Genomic DNA, 13,197 nt, shown 5'->3' with positions numbered 1-13,197 from the left:
CTGTTTGGATAAACCCACTTAACACTTTCATTCAGTTTGGTTTGAAATACTCCTATAATGATGTTGAGTTATACTGGCAGGACGAGACAAGACAAAACAGTGTCTTTTGGGATGATCACAGTGCCATTTAAAGCAATAATGCTCCTGCAAATTCTTGCATAGAGACTATCATGACCTGGCTGCGCCACCTGGAGGAGACGGAGGAACACATCCCACATCTGGAATGCTTACAACCATGTCATGAGAGAGAGCACACCGTGGACCAAGGTAAAGCAAAGGAAATCTCAGATACTCATCTTGGGCTTCCAAGGTATGAAAAGAGACAAAAGAGACACTATACTGTAATATTAGTGCAAGTGAGTTCATATTGTGATATACTACTATTCAGTTCACCAGTGCTGCTGGCTGCTGCACTACACTCGAGCTTGCTGCAGTGACTCAGTCAAATTAAACTGGTACTGTGCCCTCGAGGCAGTGGAATAGAAAACAAACCAAACCTCTTGCAGAAACTAATGAGATTACTCCTACATTAAAAAAAAAACAAACAGCCACCCATCTTTTCATCCATCTATCTCCCCTGCGATGTTTCAAAACATTTGAAAGTATAGCTGTAGTCCACATGACCACTGCCCTCACCCATTTCCCAAGGCCTAACATAATAACCCTGTCACACACTAATGTGAATGTGTGTGTAACAGCACAATGCTTGTCCTCCTCCCATGCACTTGGCAATCCATCCCTTTTAACATCCTTCCAAAATCAGTTTTGAGTTGGCCCACATCATTCATGACCGCATATTTTAATTTGCATTTTAAAAAAAGGTCACAGAGTAGTCAGTGATGCTAAACATATCAGTCTGAGTATAGGAAACATTTACAAAGTTGAAACTTTTTAGTGGGATGTTGTGATGCTGCATTTTATTTCTGTTTTCTGTTCTTCTTATCAGGAACACCTAACATGTGTTAGGTGTTCACCACTAAATATGGTTCAGAGACACCTTCCTGAAACCAGAAGACTTTAAACAGAGGGGCCCTTGACCCAAGATAGAATAATTTACCATAGGACAATGACAGTGGTCCAAGAAAAAGTACCAAAAATAAAATCTACCTGTTAAATCCCAGATCTCCAAGTCTACAGAATCACTTTTAACTTGTTTAAGTCTCCATCAAGTCTTGTGAAGGGCCTCATTGTACTGGCCAAGTTAAACTATGATGATAAGCTGCAGTCACAAGATGCAGTGCTCTAACTGGAGATAATATTGCCTCCTCTCAGGCAGTTCTCATGATATTTCACAAGACGTTTGTGTACTTACGCAGCTCAAATTAGTTTCTGCGGAAACAATTGGCCTGGTTGTATTTTTGTCTAAACTTTTGGCCCATATTTACAGAAAAAGGTGCTCTTTCATTCAGCACCAAACACAAACAAAATCCCAAAATGTTTTAACATTAACGGCTTCCATTGCTGCCCTTGTGCAGAAGATAAGATAAGAATATGGATACTAAGTACATAAATTAGCCATTATTGCTTTTTGTTTCTTAGTGGATGATGTGCCTGGCCTCTACAGTTATTTTAAAAAGAAAATAACCCCTCTTTTAATTTTAGCGTTTTACATATCATGACATAATAAAAAATAATCTGAATATGAAACAAAAACTAATACAAAAAACGCAGAAGCAGTGTTGAAAATTAAAGAGAGTCTTATTGCTTCTTTGGGAATTAACAGGGTAATTAGCAGCCAGGTGCTGTTAATCAAATGCACTTGATTAATTGATCATCAGCAAGTGCACTGCAAGCGCTTCAGTAAAGGCTGATGTTTTGGCACTTTGCCTATTTGAAGCATCAGGCGTGTATTAACACAACGATTTATAGAGAAGGAACTATTGCTAATCATCAATCTGGGAAGGGTTATATGATCATTTGCAAGCAATTTGAAGTTCATAATAAGTAGAAATCATTCGAGACAGTAGCCATTATTCCCAAGACATCTCAGGAAATTCACCCCAAGGCCAGATTACACTGCTCGGAGAAATTGAAGGAAAAAAAGAGCTACATCTCAGACTCTACAGCCCCCAGTTAGCATGGTAAATGTCAAACTCCATGACAGCATGATTAGAAAAAGACTGAACAAGTATCGCCTGTTTGGAACGGCTGCTAAGAGAAAGCACCTTCCCTCTAAAAAGAAAGTCGTGACACAGCTTAGGTTTGCAAAGATGCATCAAGTAAGCTACAAGACTTCTGGAACAATGTCCTCTGCACATATGAGACCAAAGTGAAGATGTTAGTGTTTAGCGCCCTCCAACACAGCATATCAATGACAACACCTCATACCACCTGGGTATGAAACTTGGCTTTGTTTTGCAGCCACAGGATCTGGGCACCTTGCAGTCAGTGAGTTGACCATAAACTCCTCTGTATACCAAAGTGTTTTATGTGTGTGAAGCAATAAGGCCCAAATTGGGTCATGCAACAGGCCAATGATCCAGAGCACACTAGCCGAAAAAGAATGAATGAAAAGGAAAAGAATCAATGATCCAATCAAAATCCACACTTCAGCCTTATTGAAATGTTGTGGTAGGACTGAAGAGAGCTAAGAGAGCTGTGTGTAAATGAATACCTGTAAACATTCAATGAACTGAAGCGACGCTGTAAAGAAGGGCGGGCCAAAATCCTTTCAGAACAATGTGAAAGAATCATGAAATTACATGAAAACAATTACTTCAAGTTACTGGTGCTAAAGGCGATTCAAAACATACTGAATCACAGGACTTATTTAATTTCTCACACATGGCTTCTGCATTTTGGCTTCGTGTCTGCTGAATAAATATTGACACTGTATAATAAATCATGTTTTGTAGTTCCCTGAAGGTTGTATACACCCAAGTTTAGACCTACTAAAGATGATTTATGTCCTGATATGTAAAACCTTAAAACTGAACGACTGTACTTTTTTGAGCATACAACAATTAATGTTACTCTTTATACATTTTGACTTCTTCACCTTCCATTTCTAAATGGTCCACTGTAGCCTAGAGATAAAATCAAGATCCCATTACCTCCAATATAAACTCTGGTGAGATAGAGGGTATATAGGAGGTATTTTTAGAATGAAATGCACTTTGATAAAAGCCAAAGAGGAAACTGGAAGTAAAGCTTATCACTTTATCCTTTCTTCTCCTTACTTTGCCTCTGTTCATTTATTCTTCATGTTGTGCAAGTCATAGCAGTGAGTCGCTGACAGTAATTGATGACTTTTAATCATGTTACAAGGCTTGTCACAGGATAAATATGATGATTTCAAAGGAATCTAAGATGTTTGGGGATATTTTTTTTTCTTCTATCTTTCTTCACATATTTAGACCTGAGATTTATATGGAGTCTATTTTTGCACCTTGCCTACCCCATCTCTCTCTGTCTTATGCACACAAACCCCTGGCCATTGAAGATATGGCTAGAGACACAATGGAGCCACCTGTCCTGTCAGATACACTTGTTCCTTCTCACATTCTCCACAGCGAGCACACACATACACGCACAAAAATCAAGGAGCTTTGCATTAACCCCTTTTAAGCAACATGTCCTCGTGTCCTTAAGCCGAAGACCAAGAACAAACATATCAATAAATTTCGAGATACCTTCCAAATATGACATCGACCTCACTGCAGACTTTTTAACATTGTCTGTTCCCTGAATCTGCCTTAAAAGATGAATGAAACACGCAGGCTAATGGGCCATGAGACATCTGCGGCGTGCAAGCCCTTTGTGTCTGTGCTTGCGTCTGTGCGCGGTGTGTGCATATAGCGCATATACACGTGTTCCAAATGTGTTTCACAGTCATCAATGTTTCAACAGAATATAATCTCCACCATTGCTTCATTAAGGAAGGAAACAAAACCAGCCCTAAAAGGCAGAGAGAGTGAGATGCAGGGTGGGAGAGTGAATAGATGGAGGAGACAAAGTGGATAACAGAAACAGAAGGAGGAAAGGAGGAGGGGAGTCAGTGAATGGCAACAGCACAGAAAAGAGATAAGTGAGTGGAAAAGGGCTGAGGAGAGGAGAGGAGAGGAGAGGAGTCTGAATCTTACATCTTATCTTTGTATGAAGCTTATAGTTAAGGTTAAATCACACGACCCTGTACCATCCCTTGGTTATGTTGCGATAGGCTCAGACTGCTGCAGGACTTCATGTGATGCACTGTGATGCACTGAGCATTTTGTTTCCACACACCTCTTCTCAATCCCCATGTGTTTCTTTTCTCTCCCTTATGCCCAATTTATGCTTCAGTGGAAAATGTATGCTGTATCTTATGACGTCACCTGACATGCACCTCCCAAAAAATGTAACTACACGTTGGGGAGAATCAGCCCACATCTACTGTGATTGGCCTGTTCATTACATCCTATAACATCCTGCAGCACTGAATTTATCCATGAGATGATAACAATCATTGCCTCAGTATAAAGAACAATAATCACAGCGTCAATATAAGGACTCACAAATGTCAGCAGATTCCTGGAGGGAATTTGCTGAAACTCCCGAAATGGATGTGAGCGAATGTACAAAGTAGAGAAAAAAACCTGAGGCAAACATACATCAGGAAAAAAACGAAAAGCGAGGAGCCAGGACGAATAAAAAGGTCCCGGCAGTTTTTTTTTAAAAATCGTCTGGCACGACGTCACAGTAATTAACACATATGCATAAATGTGGGCAATGACATCAACTACTTACGTAGGTTACGTACAAAAGTTCCCCACAGGAATCTAAATCAGGCATAAGTCTGTGTTTTGTCCTGTTTCCCTACGGTCACTCCCCTCATCCCCCAGCAGCAGCAGCATTTGGCTGCCCCTCCCTGTGCCTGGTTCTGCTGGTGGTGTCTTCATGTTAAAAGGAAGTGGTTTTTCCTTCCCCTCACTGCAAAGTTCCTGCTGTGATTGTTGGCGTCTTCTCCCAGGTAGGGTCTGCAGGTTCTTTACCTTACAGTATAAGGGTCCTTGAGGCGACTGTTATGATTTGTTGCTATATAAATAAGCCTGAATTGAATTGAACTGGATCTCGTAAATCTCACTGGTGTCATGTGGCCCTTCAAAGAAATGATTCATTCTGAAGAGAAATGGCATATTCAAATGAGTTGCCAACAGCAATACTGATCTGAATTTGTAAACAGCAAAAATCTGAACTTAGAAAAGATATGATTTAATGCTTTGATAACCAGACGAAGCCAGCAGGTGTTTTCATTCATTAATGAATTTTAAAAAAGTAATTTTACATGTTTTATACATGTCTATAACTAACAATGTAAAAATTTAATAAAAATAAATAAATAAATAAATAATTGACAGTCCCAACAGCTGATGAATGGATCTGAACACACTTTGAAGCAGACATCAACAGGTTTATATCTCTATTATTATTAAAATGAAATTTCAATTTATTTTCTAATTTGTCATTTGACCAGATAACTTCAAATTGAATGGCATTCCCATTAGAGCTAACTGTACTTGCTCGTCGCTTTTTTCCGCTGACAGAAAAGACAAACGTTGTTTAAACTGTTCAGCGTGATGACCACAACCGTGCTAATGGCTAAATGTCCAGGCAAATGAAAAACAGCATATCACCATCTCTAATTTTTCACATATTTGTTCCACCAATCATGCACATGACCGTATAAAAGTTTTCAATTGGTTTACACCTCCTCCACAGAATTAAACATCAAACTCAAGCACAGAGTTTGGGTTTCTCTAGAGCAGGGGTCTCCAACTCCAACCATTTGATTCAGCTGCGTTGAAGTAGGGATGCATCTAAAAGTTGCAGGACAGTAGCTCTCGAAGACTGCAGTTGGAGTGAACATTACAGCCTCCACAGCAGCTAACTGAATTTAAGAACAGGCTTAAGGACTCTACGTGGGCTTTAAGCAAAGAGGAGGGAATGGACCAGCAGATGATGACATTTATAATGTAATATAATTTATAAAGTTTTTACTCCCATTTTCTAAGAATCCATTTAATTTGGGAAATAGCCCATAATTGTCAGATTAAGAGAAGAAAAAGATATTAATCAATCATCAAATTCAAACTGAAAGAAATTTGGGATAAGGCTAGATTATCCTTAACTATAAAACCAAGCAGTTGAAAACTATAACAAAAAAACGGTATTTGGACTGGTCTACGCAATAGTGAAGACACAACAATTTCAGAGACTCTCCTTTACCTGAATAAATAAAGGTAACTCCCTCTGAATGCAAAAATGCTACCAAAGATATGCTTAACTGAAACCTTTACATTATTGTCTCTTACTGGATTGGTATGATGTGAGATTCATTCATTCATTTTTACCATGTTGATCCAGACATACAACATTGCCACACTTGTAATTTAATTTTTTGATGAAAATTTTCATGTTTTGCTGAAATTTGGAAAAGCCTACAACTACCAATTCTGCCAAATTTTCCCACCTTTACATATTGTGCCATAAATACTTACAGTCAGTACACGGATTGTATGTTCCACCAAACTGTCCAATGATGATCTAAATGTTGTGCTTTACAAAACTCTATCTGTGATCCACACCATCAGCTGAGTCTAACGCTGCAGACCAGGTGGGACAGTAGGAACCAGGTGAGAGCAGTGAATACCGCCGTGGTTCTATATTCACATTTCCATGATGGCAAATATGATCAGAGTAAATATTCTTGTGCTGATGGTCTGCATGTCTCGAGGTCATTATGTTCTCATACAGATACTACAGAAAACTGCACGCAATCATGAACGGTCACCCGCAAACAATTATGTGACCTCTGTCCTACAGTTACCATAGCAACAGGAGACCTATCCCAGGGGAGCAGCTGTGCTGTGCATTTTCCAAAAGCTTCCCCAAACCCCTCCCGCTTATCAGTTACAAAGTGCCATCTTTCATCTTCATCGCTTTCCTTCCTTTTCCCCCTTTCCTTTAATTTCCTGTGTCCTGTTTATTTCTAAGTAAGCCATTACATTAAAGAGCATCACTTCACTCCACTTAGTGTGATACTGGTGGCTAATGGTCTAATGTGTCCAACATCACACTTGCCAAATCCAACTGCAGCCTCAATAAATCCAGCTAATCTCAATTAGCACTGCGGTTGGACATGTTTTGTACCATCAAATAACAGAACGTGACATCTCCTCTCTTGCCTTCCTCTTTGCCACTCCCTCCATCTCTGTTAACTTATTCATACATACTCACTGCTGGATCACTATAACAGCAATTTGGGTGGCTGTCTAAGTGATGCAAGCCCACCCAACAAGCCTGCATGATGCTATTTATCTCTATTCAAAAGTCTCCTTTATTCACTGGCTTATCTGATATTGATTTCTTTAAAGGATGTGTAAGGTCTGAGGAGTCAAGCGAAGACATCCTGTTTATAGCCCGGAGGGAACACATCAAATGAACACGGTGATAACAGAGAATAACAACAAAGTTAACCTTATTTCAAACTGACTCGAAGCATCATCCTCGTCCAACTCTTTATTAAATCTGCATGGTGATCACGTTGAGACAACTACTCAGGCACAAGCTTGTGACTCAGCGCCACCTTTGTCCCCACTGATGACGATAATGACTTGTTTTTGAATTACAGTTTTGTAACTCATGACTACTTTCTTAATCAGGAATTCATGAGCATAATCGGGGTCTCATTACATCACTCGTTAAAGGGAAATCAGCTCCGGGGTATTGACGAATACTCTTGAGCAAGGAGTTCATCTGAAAGGTTAAACCTCACACAAAGGGCATCCCCAGGTCTTACCTTTGTCCACAGATACAAACCAAATGCTCCCCACTTGTAAACACACTTGTGTTTGTGTGAGAACCAACCACAGCTCTTAAATTAACATTTGTTTGACTTGCATTTTTGGTATTTCCTGTTTTATTTAGAACACAGCCTTGCTTCTTATTGAGAATCGTTATATTCCTGCCCATTTGTGCTGCACCTATATTTAACTGTATTCACCTAAAAGCTGTGTGTTACTATCTTCCTCTCTCAGATCATCTTTTTCTTATGTGTCAAGCATTAAGCACTCTTCCTTGTGTAAGACGTCCCATATGTCCAGTCCTATTTAGTCTCCCTTTTTAGTTTGTTTGTCTCAACAGACAACAGACTGACACTTTGTTTACTGAATATAAAATTCCACAACTAAAAAACTGAGCTTGTGAGTCTTTGCTTGGTCTCCAGAATGCTACCAAGTCCTCTTTCTGTAGCCTGTACTGTAGTTTTTTCCAATTCTTTTCCATATGGGGCGATTACAAACCTCCTCGGGGATGTGATGCCATTAAAGCTTGCTCTCTCGCTCTCACGAGTGATAGCAAACTTGTTTTTCTACCGTACTTATAAACCACATTACTTTCCACTAAATTTAGCCGTATACACACACACACAGCCCAAATTGTTTACTTGCCTGAAGTGAACACATTTGCTCAAACCACGTCACAGGTTGTTACATAAAAACACAAGTAAATCATAGCATGAGTCGAGACTTTTACAAGACTTATATGTACATTAACTATTAAGACTGTTTTTTTAATGTCTTTTCTATGTATGTTATCACAGCTCATACCTTACAAGAGACATGTCTCTGTCTCTATGTGTGAGAAGCTCATTCTCCATACAATTGGATAGCTATATAAGAGAAGTCCTTATCTTTGCTGCTGATCGGATGTTTGTGTGGAAAAGCGTCCATGTCTGTGCCAACCGAATGTATATTAAGCAAACTTTGACATGCATTGTCCAGAACAAGCTGCGGTCGAAAGATTTAAGAGCCGTTATTGTATCATGTAATATGAATACCTCACTGAGGGGAGCTAACCATATAGATGATCAATCTCTGAATGGCCTCATTACATGCACCACAATGCTCTGCCCTCTTTTGCCCTCGATTTCTCTGAGAGAAGACAGATGAGACAGTAATAGTCGTTTATCTGTCAGAACCCTCTGCTGTAGTCAGGCCGAAAAGGGGACAGAAAACAGAGAACATACACAAGGGAACATGGAGCAAAGGAGCAAGAGAACCAGAGCCCGATCAATATAGGATTTTTTTGGACCAGTACCAATATGTCAGTGATTAAACATCCAATGTTTTTCAGACACACGAAACAGATTTCTCTAACATTTTATAAGGTAAAAAAAATATGAAATTTTATTTTATTGTCACAGCAAGTTGTGGATTAACTCTGCTCGACTCTACTTGAGTCATCCGATTGTTGCTGTTTGTGGCTTTTCAAACACCTGTTGCTAACAGGAAAACTGCAGAGTGGCATGTGGTGGACAAATTATGCGGCATCAACCCTCACAACATAGCTGGAGAGTGTTTCTTCCGTCTCTTCGCTGCTTTCTTAATTTTCATTTATCAGCGATTGTGAATGCTGATACCAACAGACTCATATGTAGACCGGCCTTTAAAGGGACCAACTGAAAAGTGTCTGTAGATCAAAGAGGTGAGCAGAGCACAGAGAGCGCAAAAGTGCATCCTACTAACTCTATCACTGTAGGTCTGCATTTAGGTTTTTAACTCATGCTTCTGCCCCTCAGTAATATGAAACTTGCTATTTGTCCATGACAAGTACCGATGTGCCATACAACCTCCAACAAAACACAATACTACTACTACTACTACTACAACACAATAAATATACAAAAAAAACTGTTCTTACTAAAGGTAGAAGCTGTGTGTTTCACCACTTGAGGCAAAAACACACCATCGAGTGTAACCAGGCTATGAAGGAAGAGATGCTAGTAGGTAGAACATATTAATTAAGTGACATTATTGGGCAGCTCCTAAAGTGTTACAAGGCTACCTACTATTACAACTATAGTGCTGCTACTGCTGCCTGCAACCATCAATAAAATGTTCAGAATTTTTATTTCCATATTTCTGCAAGGCTGCAGAAATATTGTGCACATTAACAACACACGAAGGAGGGCGGCATAATAAAAGCAATTTCACAGGATTACTTGACAGCCAGTTCAACCTTGGAGATGCAGGTTGTGGGCATGTTTGTGTTTAAGAAATGATATTCAGTCATTAGTAGAGATGGAAGTGCTTTAAATATTTTAGCACCAGAACTTATTGTTACAGTGAAATAACATATGGCAAAGGTTTCAACTCATTATTTTTTAAATGACTGCTCTGCTGAAGCATCTGCTGAAGGCATTCAGCACATATTTCGCCACTGCTTTCATGCATTATTTGCAGTTGCAGAGCTAATGTAAAAACAACACTGTCGTGATTTTACTGACTTTACATCATCATTCACCAAATTCATAATCTGTGCATATTTGTGCATGTTCACAATGCATCCTGTGTTAGCTGGAGGTGAACCTGAGTAATCACAGACTGTATATAAATGATGGATACCCACTATAACATCATCTAGTGTTTTGTGAAGCTTTGTCTTTAGTATTTTGTCGTTATGATTTCTGAAAACAAGGATTTAATAGAAGAAGCAAATGACTGAGAAATTCAAAAAGTAGCAAGAAACGCACACTAGAAATCGACTTCAATAAACAGAACATGCAGGTCAGGTTACTTTTTGGGGAATTTTGTAGCTACGATGTAGCTACAGCGTAGATTTCTTGATAAACCATAAATCCTCTGTAACACCAAACCCCAACCTTAACCCCAACCCTAATCCCATGGAAACTTATACAATAATTTAACTAACTTTGAAAAAAAAAAAAGTAAAATAAATAAAATTTTGAAGTGTTTCTTGTAAATGGTTAAGACACTACTGCATTGCCTTGATTTGTCAGATCCAGAATCTAAATGGTAAATGGTGCTTTACTCAGTCCCTAAGGACCCCAAAGCGCTTTACACTACATTCAGTCATTCACCCATTCACACACAGGCAATGGCAAGCTACATTGTAGCCACTGCTGCCCTGGGGCGCACTGACAGAGGCTGCTGGACACTGGCGCCACCAGGCCCTCTGACCACCACCAGTAGGCAAACATGGGGTTAGTATCTTGCCCAATGATATTTGGCATGCAGCCAGGAGGCAGCCTGGGATCGAACCACCGACCTTCTGATTAGTGGCTGACCTGCTCTGCCACCCCATCTTACATCTTTAAAATACATGACATGTGGTTTAAATATTCACACAAAGAACTTGTTTCTTTTAGAAATATTACAGTTTGCATTATTTCTGTGACTTCCACTTTTGTTTTGTTTGTTTTATTTTTCTTTTATTTATTTCTTATACATTGTTATTCTCCTTTTATTTGCTGTGACGGTGCCTGTGATATCAAGAAAAAGCTCACCGGTGTCAGCAGAGAACATGAACAAAACCTCTGAGGAGGGATAATTTCTTGGGTGTGAAAACTGAATGAATACAATATTTCACCAACTTGGAAGCGGATAACAAAACCCAGCCCTATTACCCTCCAATCGAGTTAACTTAAAAATAGCACTGCACATAGCCGCTCCTGCACAACCTTTAGAAGAATCACACAAACCGGCCAGCGGGCAGAAATGTGAGGGTTTTTTTATTTTTTTGTAAAGACATTATTGTCAGAATCCAAGGGTTCAGAGAGAAAATGCCATTGACGTAACTTGCCCCATGACGCCAGGCAGCTGAAGACAATGTGACCAGTGAGAAAGACTGGAAAGGGCCTCGGCAGAAAGAAAGGCCAGAGATGTTTATGTCAGTGTGTGTGTGTGTGTGTGTGTGTATGCACAATTACTCATGCTGTAGGGACATAAATTGGTTTAAACAGTCACATTGTGTGGCGCTGCCTCCCGTTTGGGGACAAAAACCAAGTGCCCAAAGAGTCAATCATTAAATATGACTAGACCTAAGTGCGAAGAAAGGCACGGTTTTGGTTTGGGTGAAAGTTACAGTTAAATTAAGCTAGCATTCCTTTAGAAAAGCTCATCCACAATTATGTATCAATTTTTATCAGTATCAAAGGATCCAGGCTTAAATCTAGTTAAATAAAGGTCAGCACAAGCGAGATTGTTTGTTCAGATTTTATATTCACTTAACCTAGTTCCACTCTATATTTGCCCCCTGGGTGTGACCGTAGGTGTATATGGTTGTGTGAAGGATTTACACGCATGTGTGCATAAATTTGGGGTTTGTCTTTCAGTTCCCTGCTCGCCTGTGTGACAAAATGTTGCAATGCATGTTCCCAGGTTATAACAACCATCTCATTTGTTCAAGCTGGGAGTGTAAGACCAGCTGATAAATCACATTCATCGTTTGTGTGTCTGTGTGTGTCTGTGTGTGTCTGCATGTGTACGCAGCGGAGGGATGCACCACTGACACTGTCTACTATTGATCAAAGACAAAGGAGAAATTGAGGACTGGTAGAGAGATTTTCTTCTCCTGGTGCTTAAAACTTTTAGATTCAAAGCCTTAACACCACTGTAATGAAATCAATCATCTCCCTGTTTATCAACAGGCACCAACAAAACCACACACCCGCCATCTAATACTCTCTCTGTCTTTTTTTTTCCTCTAAGAAGAGTATAACCCCTCAATTCTCCTAATGAGGGAAAGAGAAAAGCAATTTTCCCCAGTGTGCTTCCTGTTGTTTTCCCCTGTGGTCCCTCGGTTTGCTCTCTCTCCTCTTGTTGCTATCACTTTCAGCTTTGCTCTAACATGATTTAGAGTATGTCTCCTTAATGGCCATCTTCCTAGCCTTCTTTTCTCTGTATCCCTCTGTTTCTCACCCTTCCACTCCCCAGCCATGTGACAGGTTAAAATATGTCACTGGCACATAACCGAAGCCAAAATCACTCACATAAAAGCACCAAATAGGGGACGTAAACAGGGCGTTACTCGTAGAACAGAGCCCACAACTCTTGCTTATTTAGGATGAGATGATATTTCAGAGACAATAATATTTAAGGGGGCTATTAAAGCTGCCAAAGGAAAGGAGGATAAATGGATGCAGTGACAGTAGGGACAAATAACGCACAAGCATTAAAACAAAGAAGGAAGCAGGGAAAGAAAACGAAAACCTCAGCAAATCAAAGGTGGAGGTAAAAGTTAAGTGAATCAAAACAGCACACAGCAGTGGCAAACTCTCTTCATATATGCCTGTCATAAAGATGCCCAATGTGATAAATAGGCCTTTATTACTTTTACTATCTTTCCTCACATCTTTTCGTCTAGTTTCTTTTATATGACCAAACGCCTCCCAGCAGTGCTAACATTTCAGCTTTTCAA

At 39.7% G+C, this 13,197-nt stretch overlaps 1 protein-coding gene across 3 annotated transcripts in view; it reads right to left on the bottom strand.

Annotated features, from left to right (window-relative positions):
• rgs3a (regulator of G protein signaling 3a) overlaps window positions 1-13,197 on the bottom strand; it is a 120,482-nt gene that overhangs the window by 33,171 nt on the left and 74,114 nt on the right. The window lies entirely within an intron of this gene.

This window comes from Perissodus microlepis, chromosome 7 (assembly GCF_051167445.1).
Source record: "Perissodus microlepis isolate ML-2025 ecotype Zambia chromosome 7, ASM5116744v1, whole genome shotgun sequence".
In the NCBI taxonomy this organism is placed as follows: domain Eukaryota; kingdom Metazoa; phylum Chordata; class Actinopteri; order Cichliformes; family Cichlidae; genus Perissodus; species Perissodus microlepis.
The sequence above is the reverse complement of the archived record's forward strand: the minus strand, read 5'-3'. Positions and strand labels throughout refer to the sequence as shown.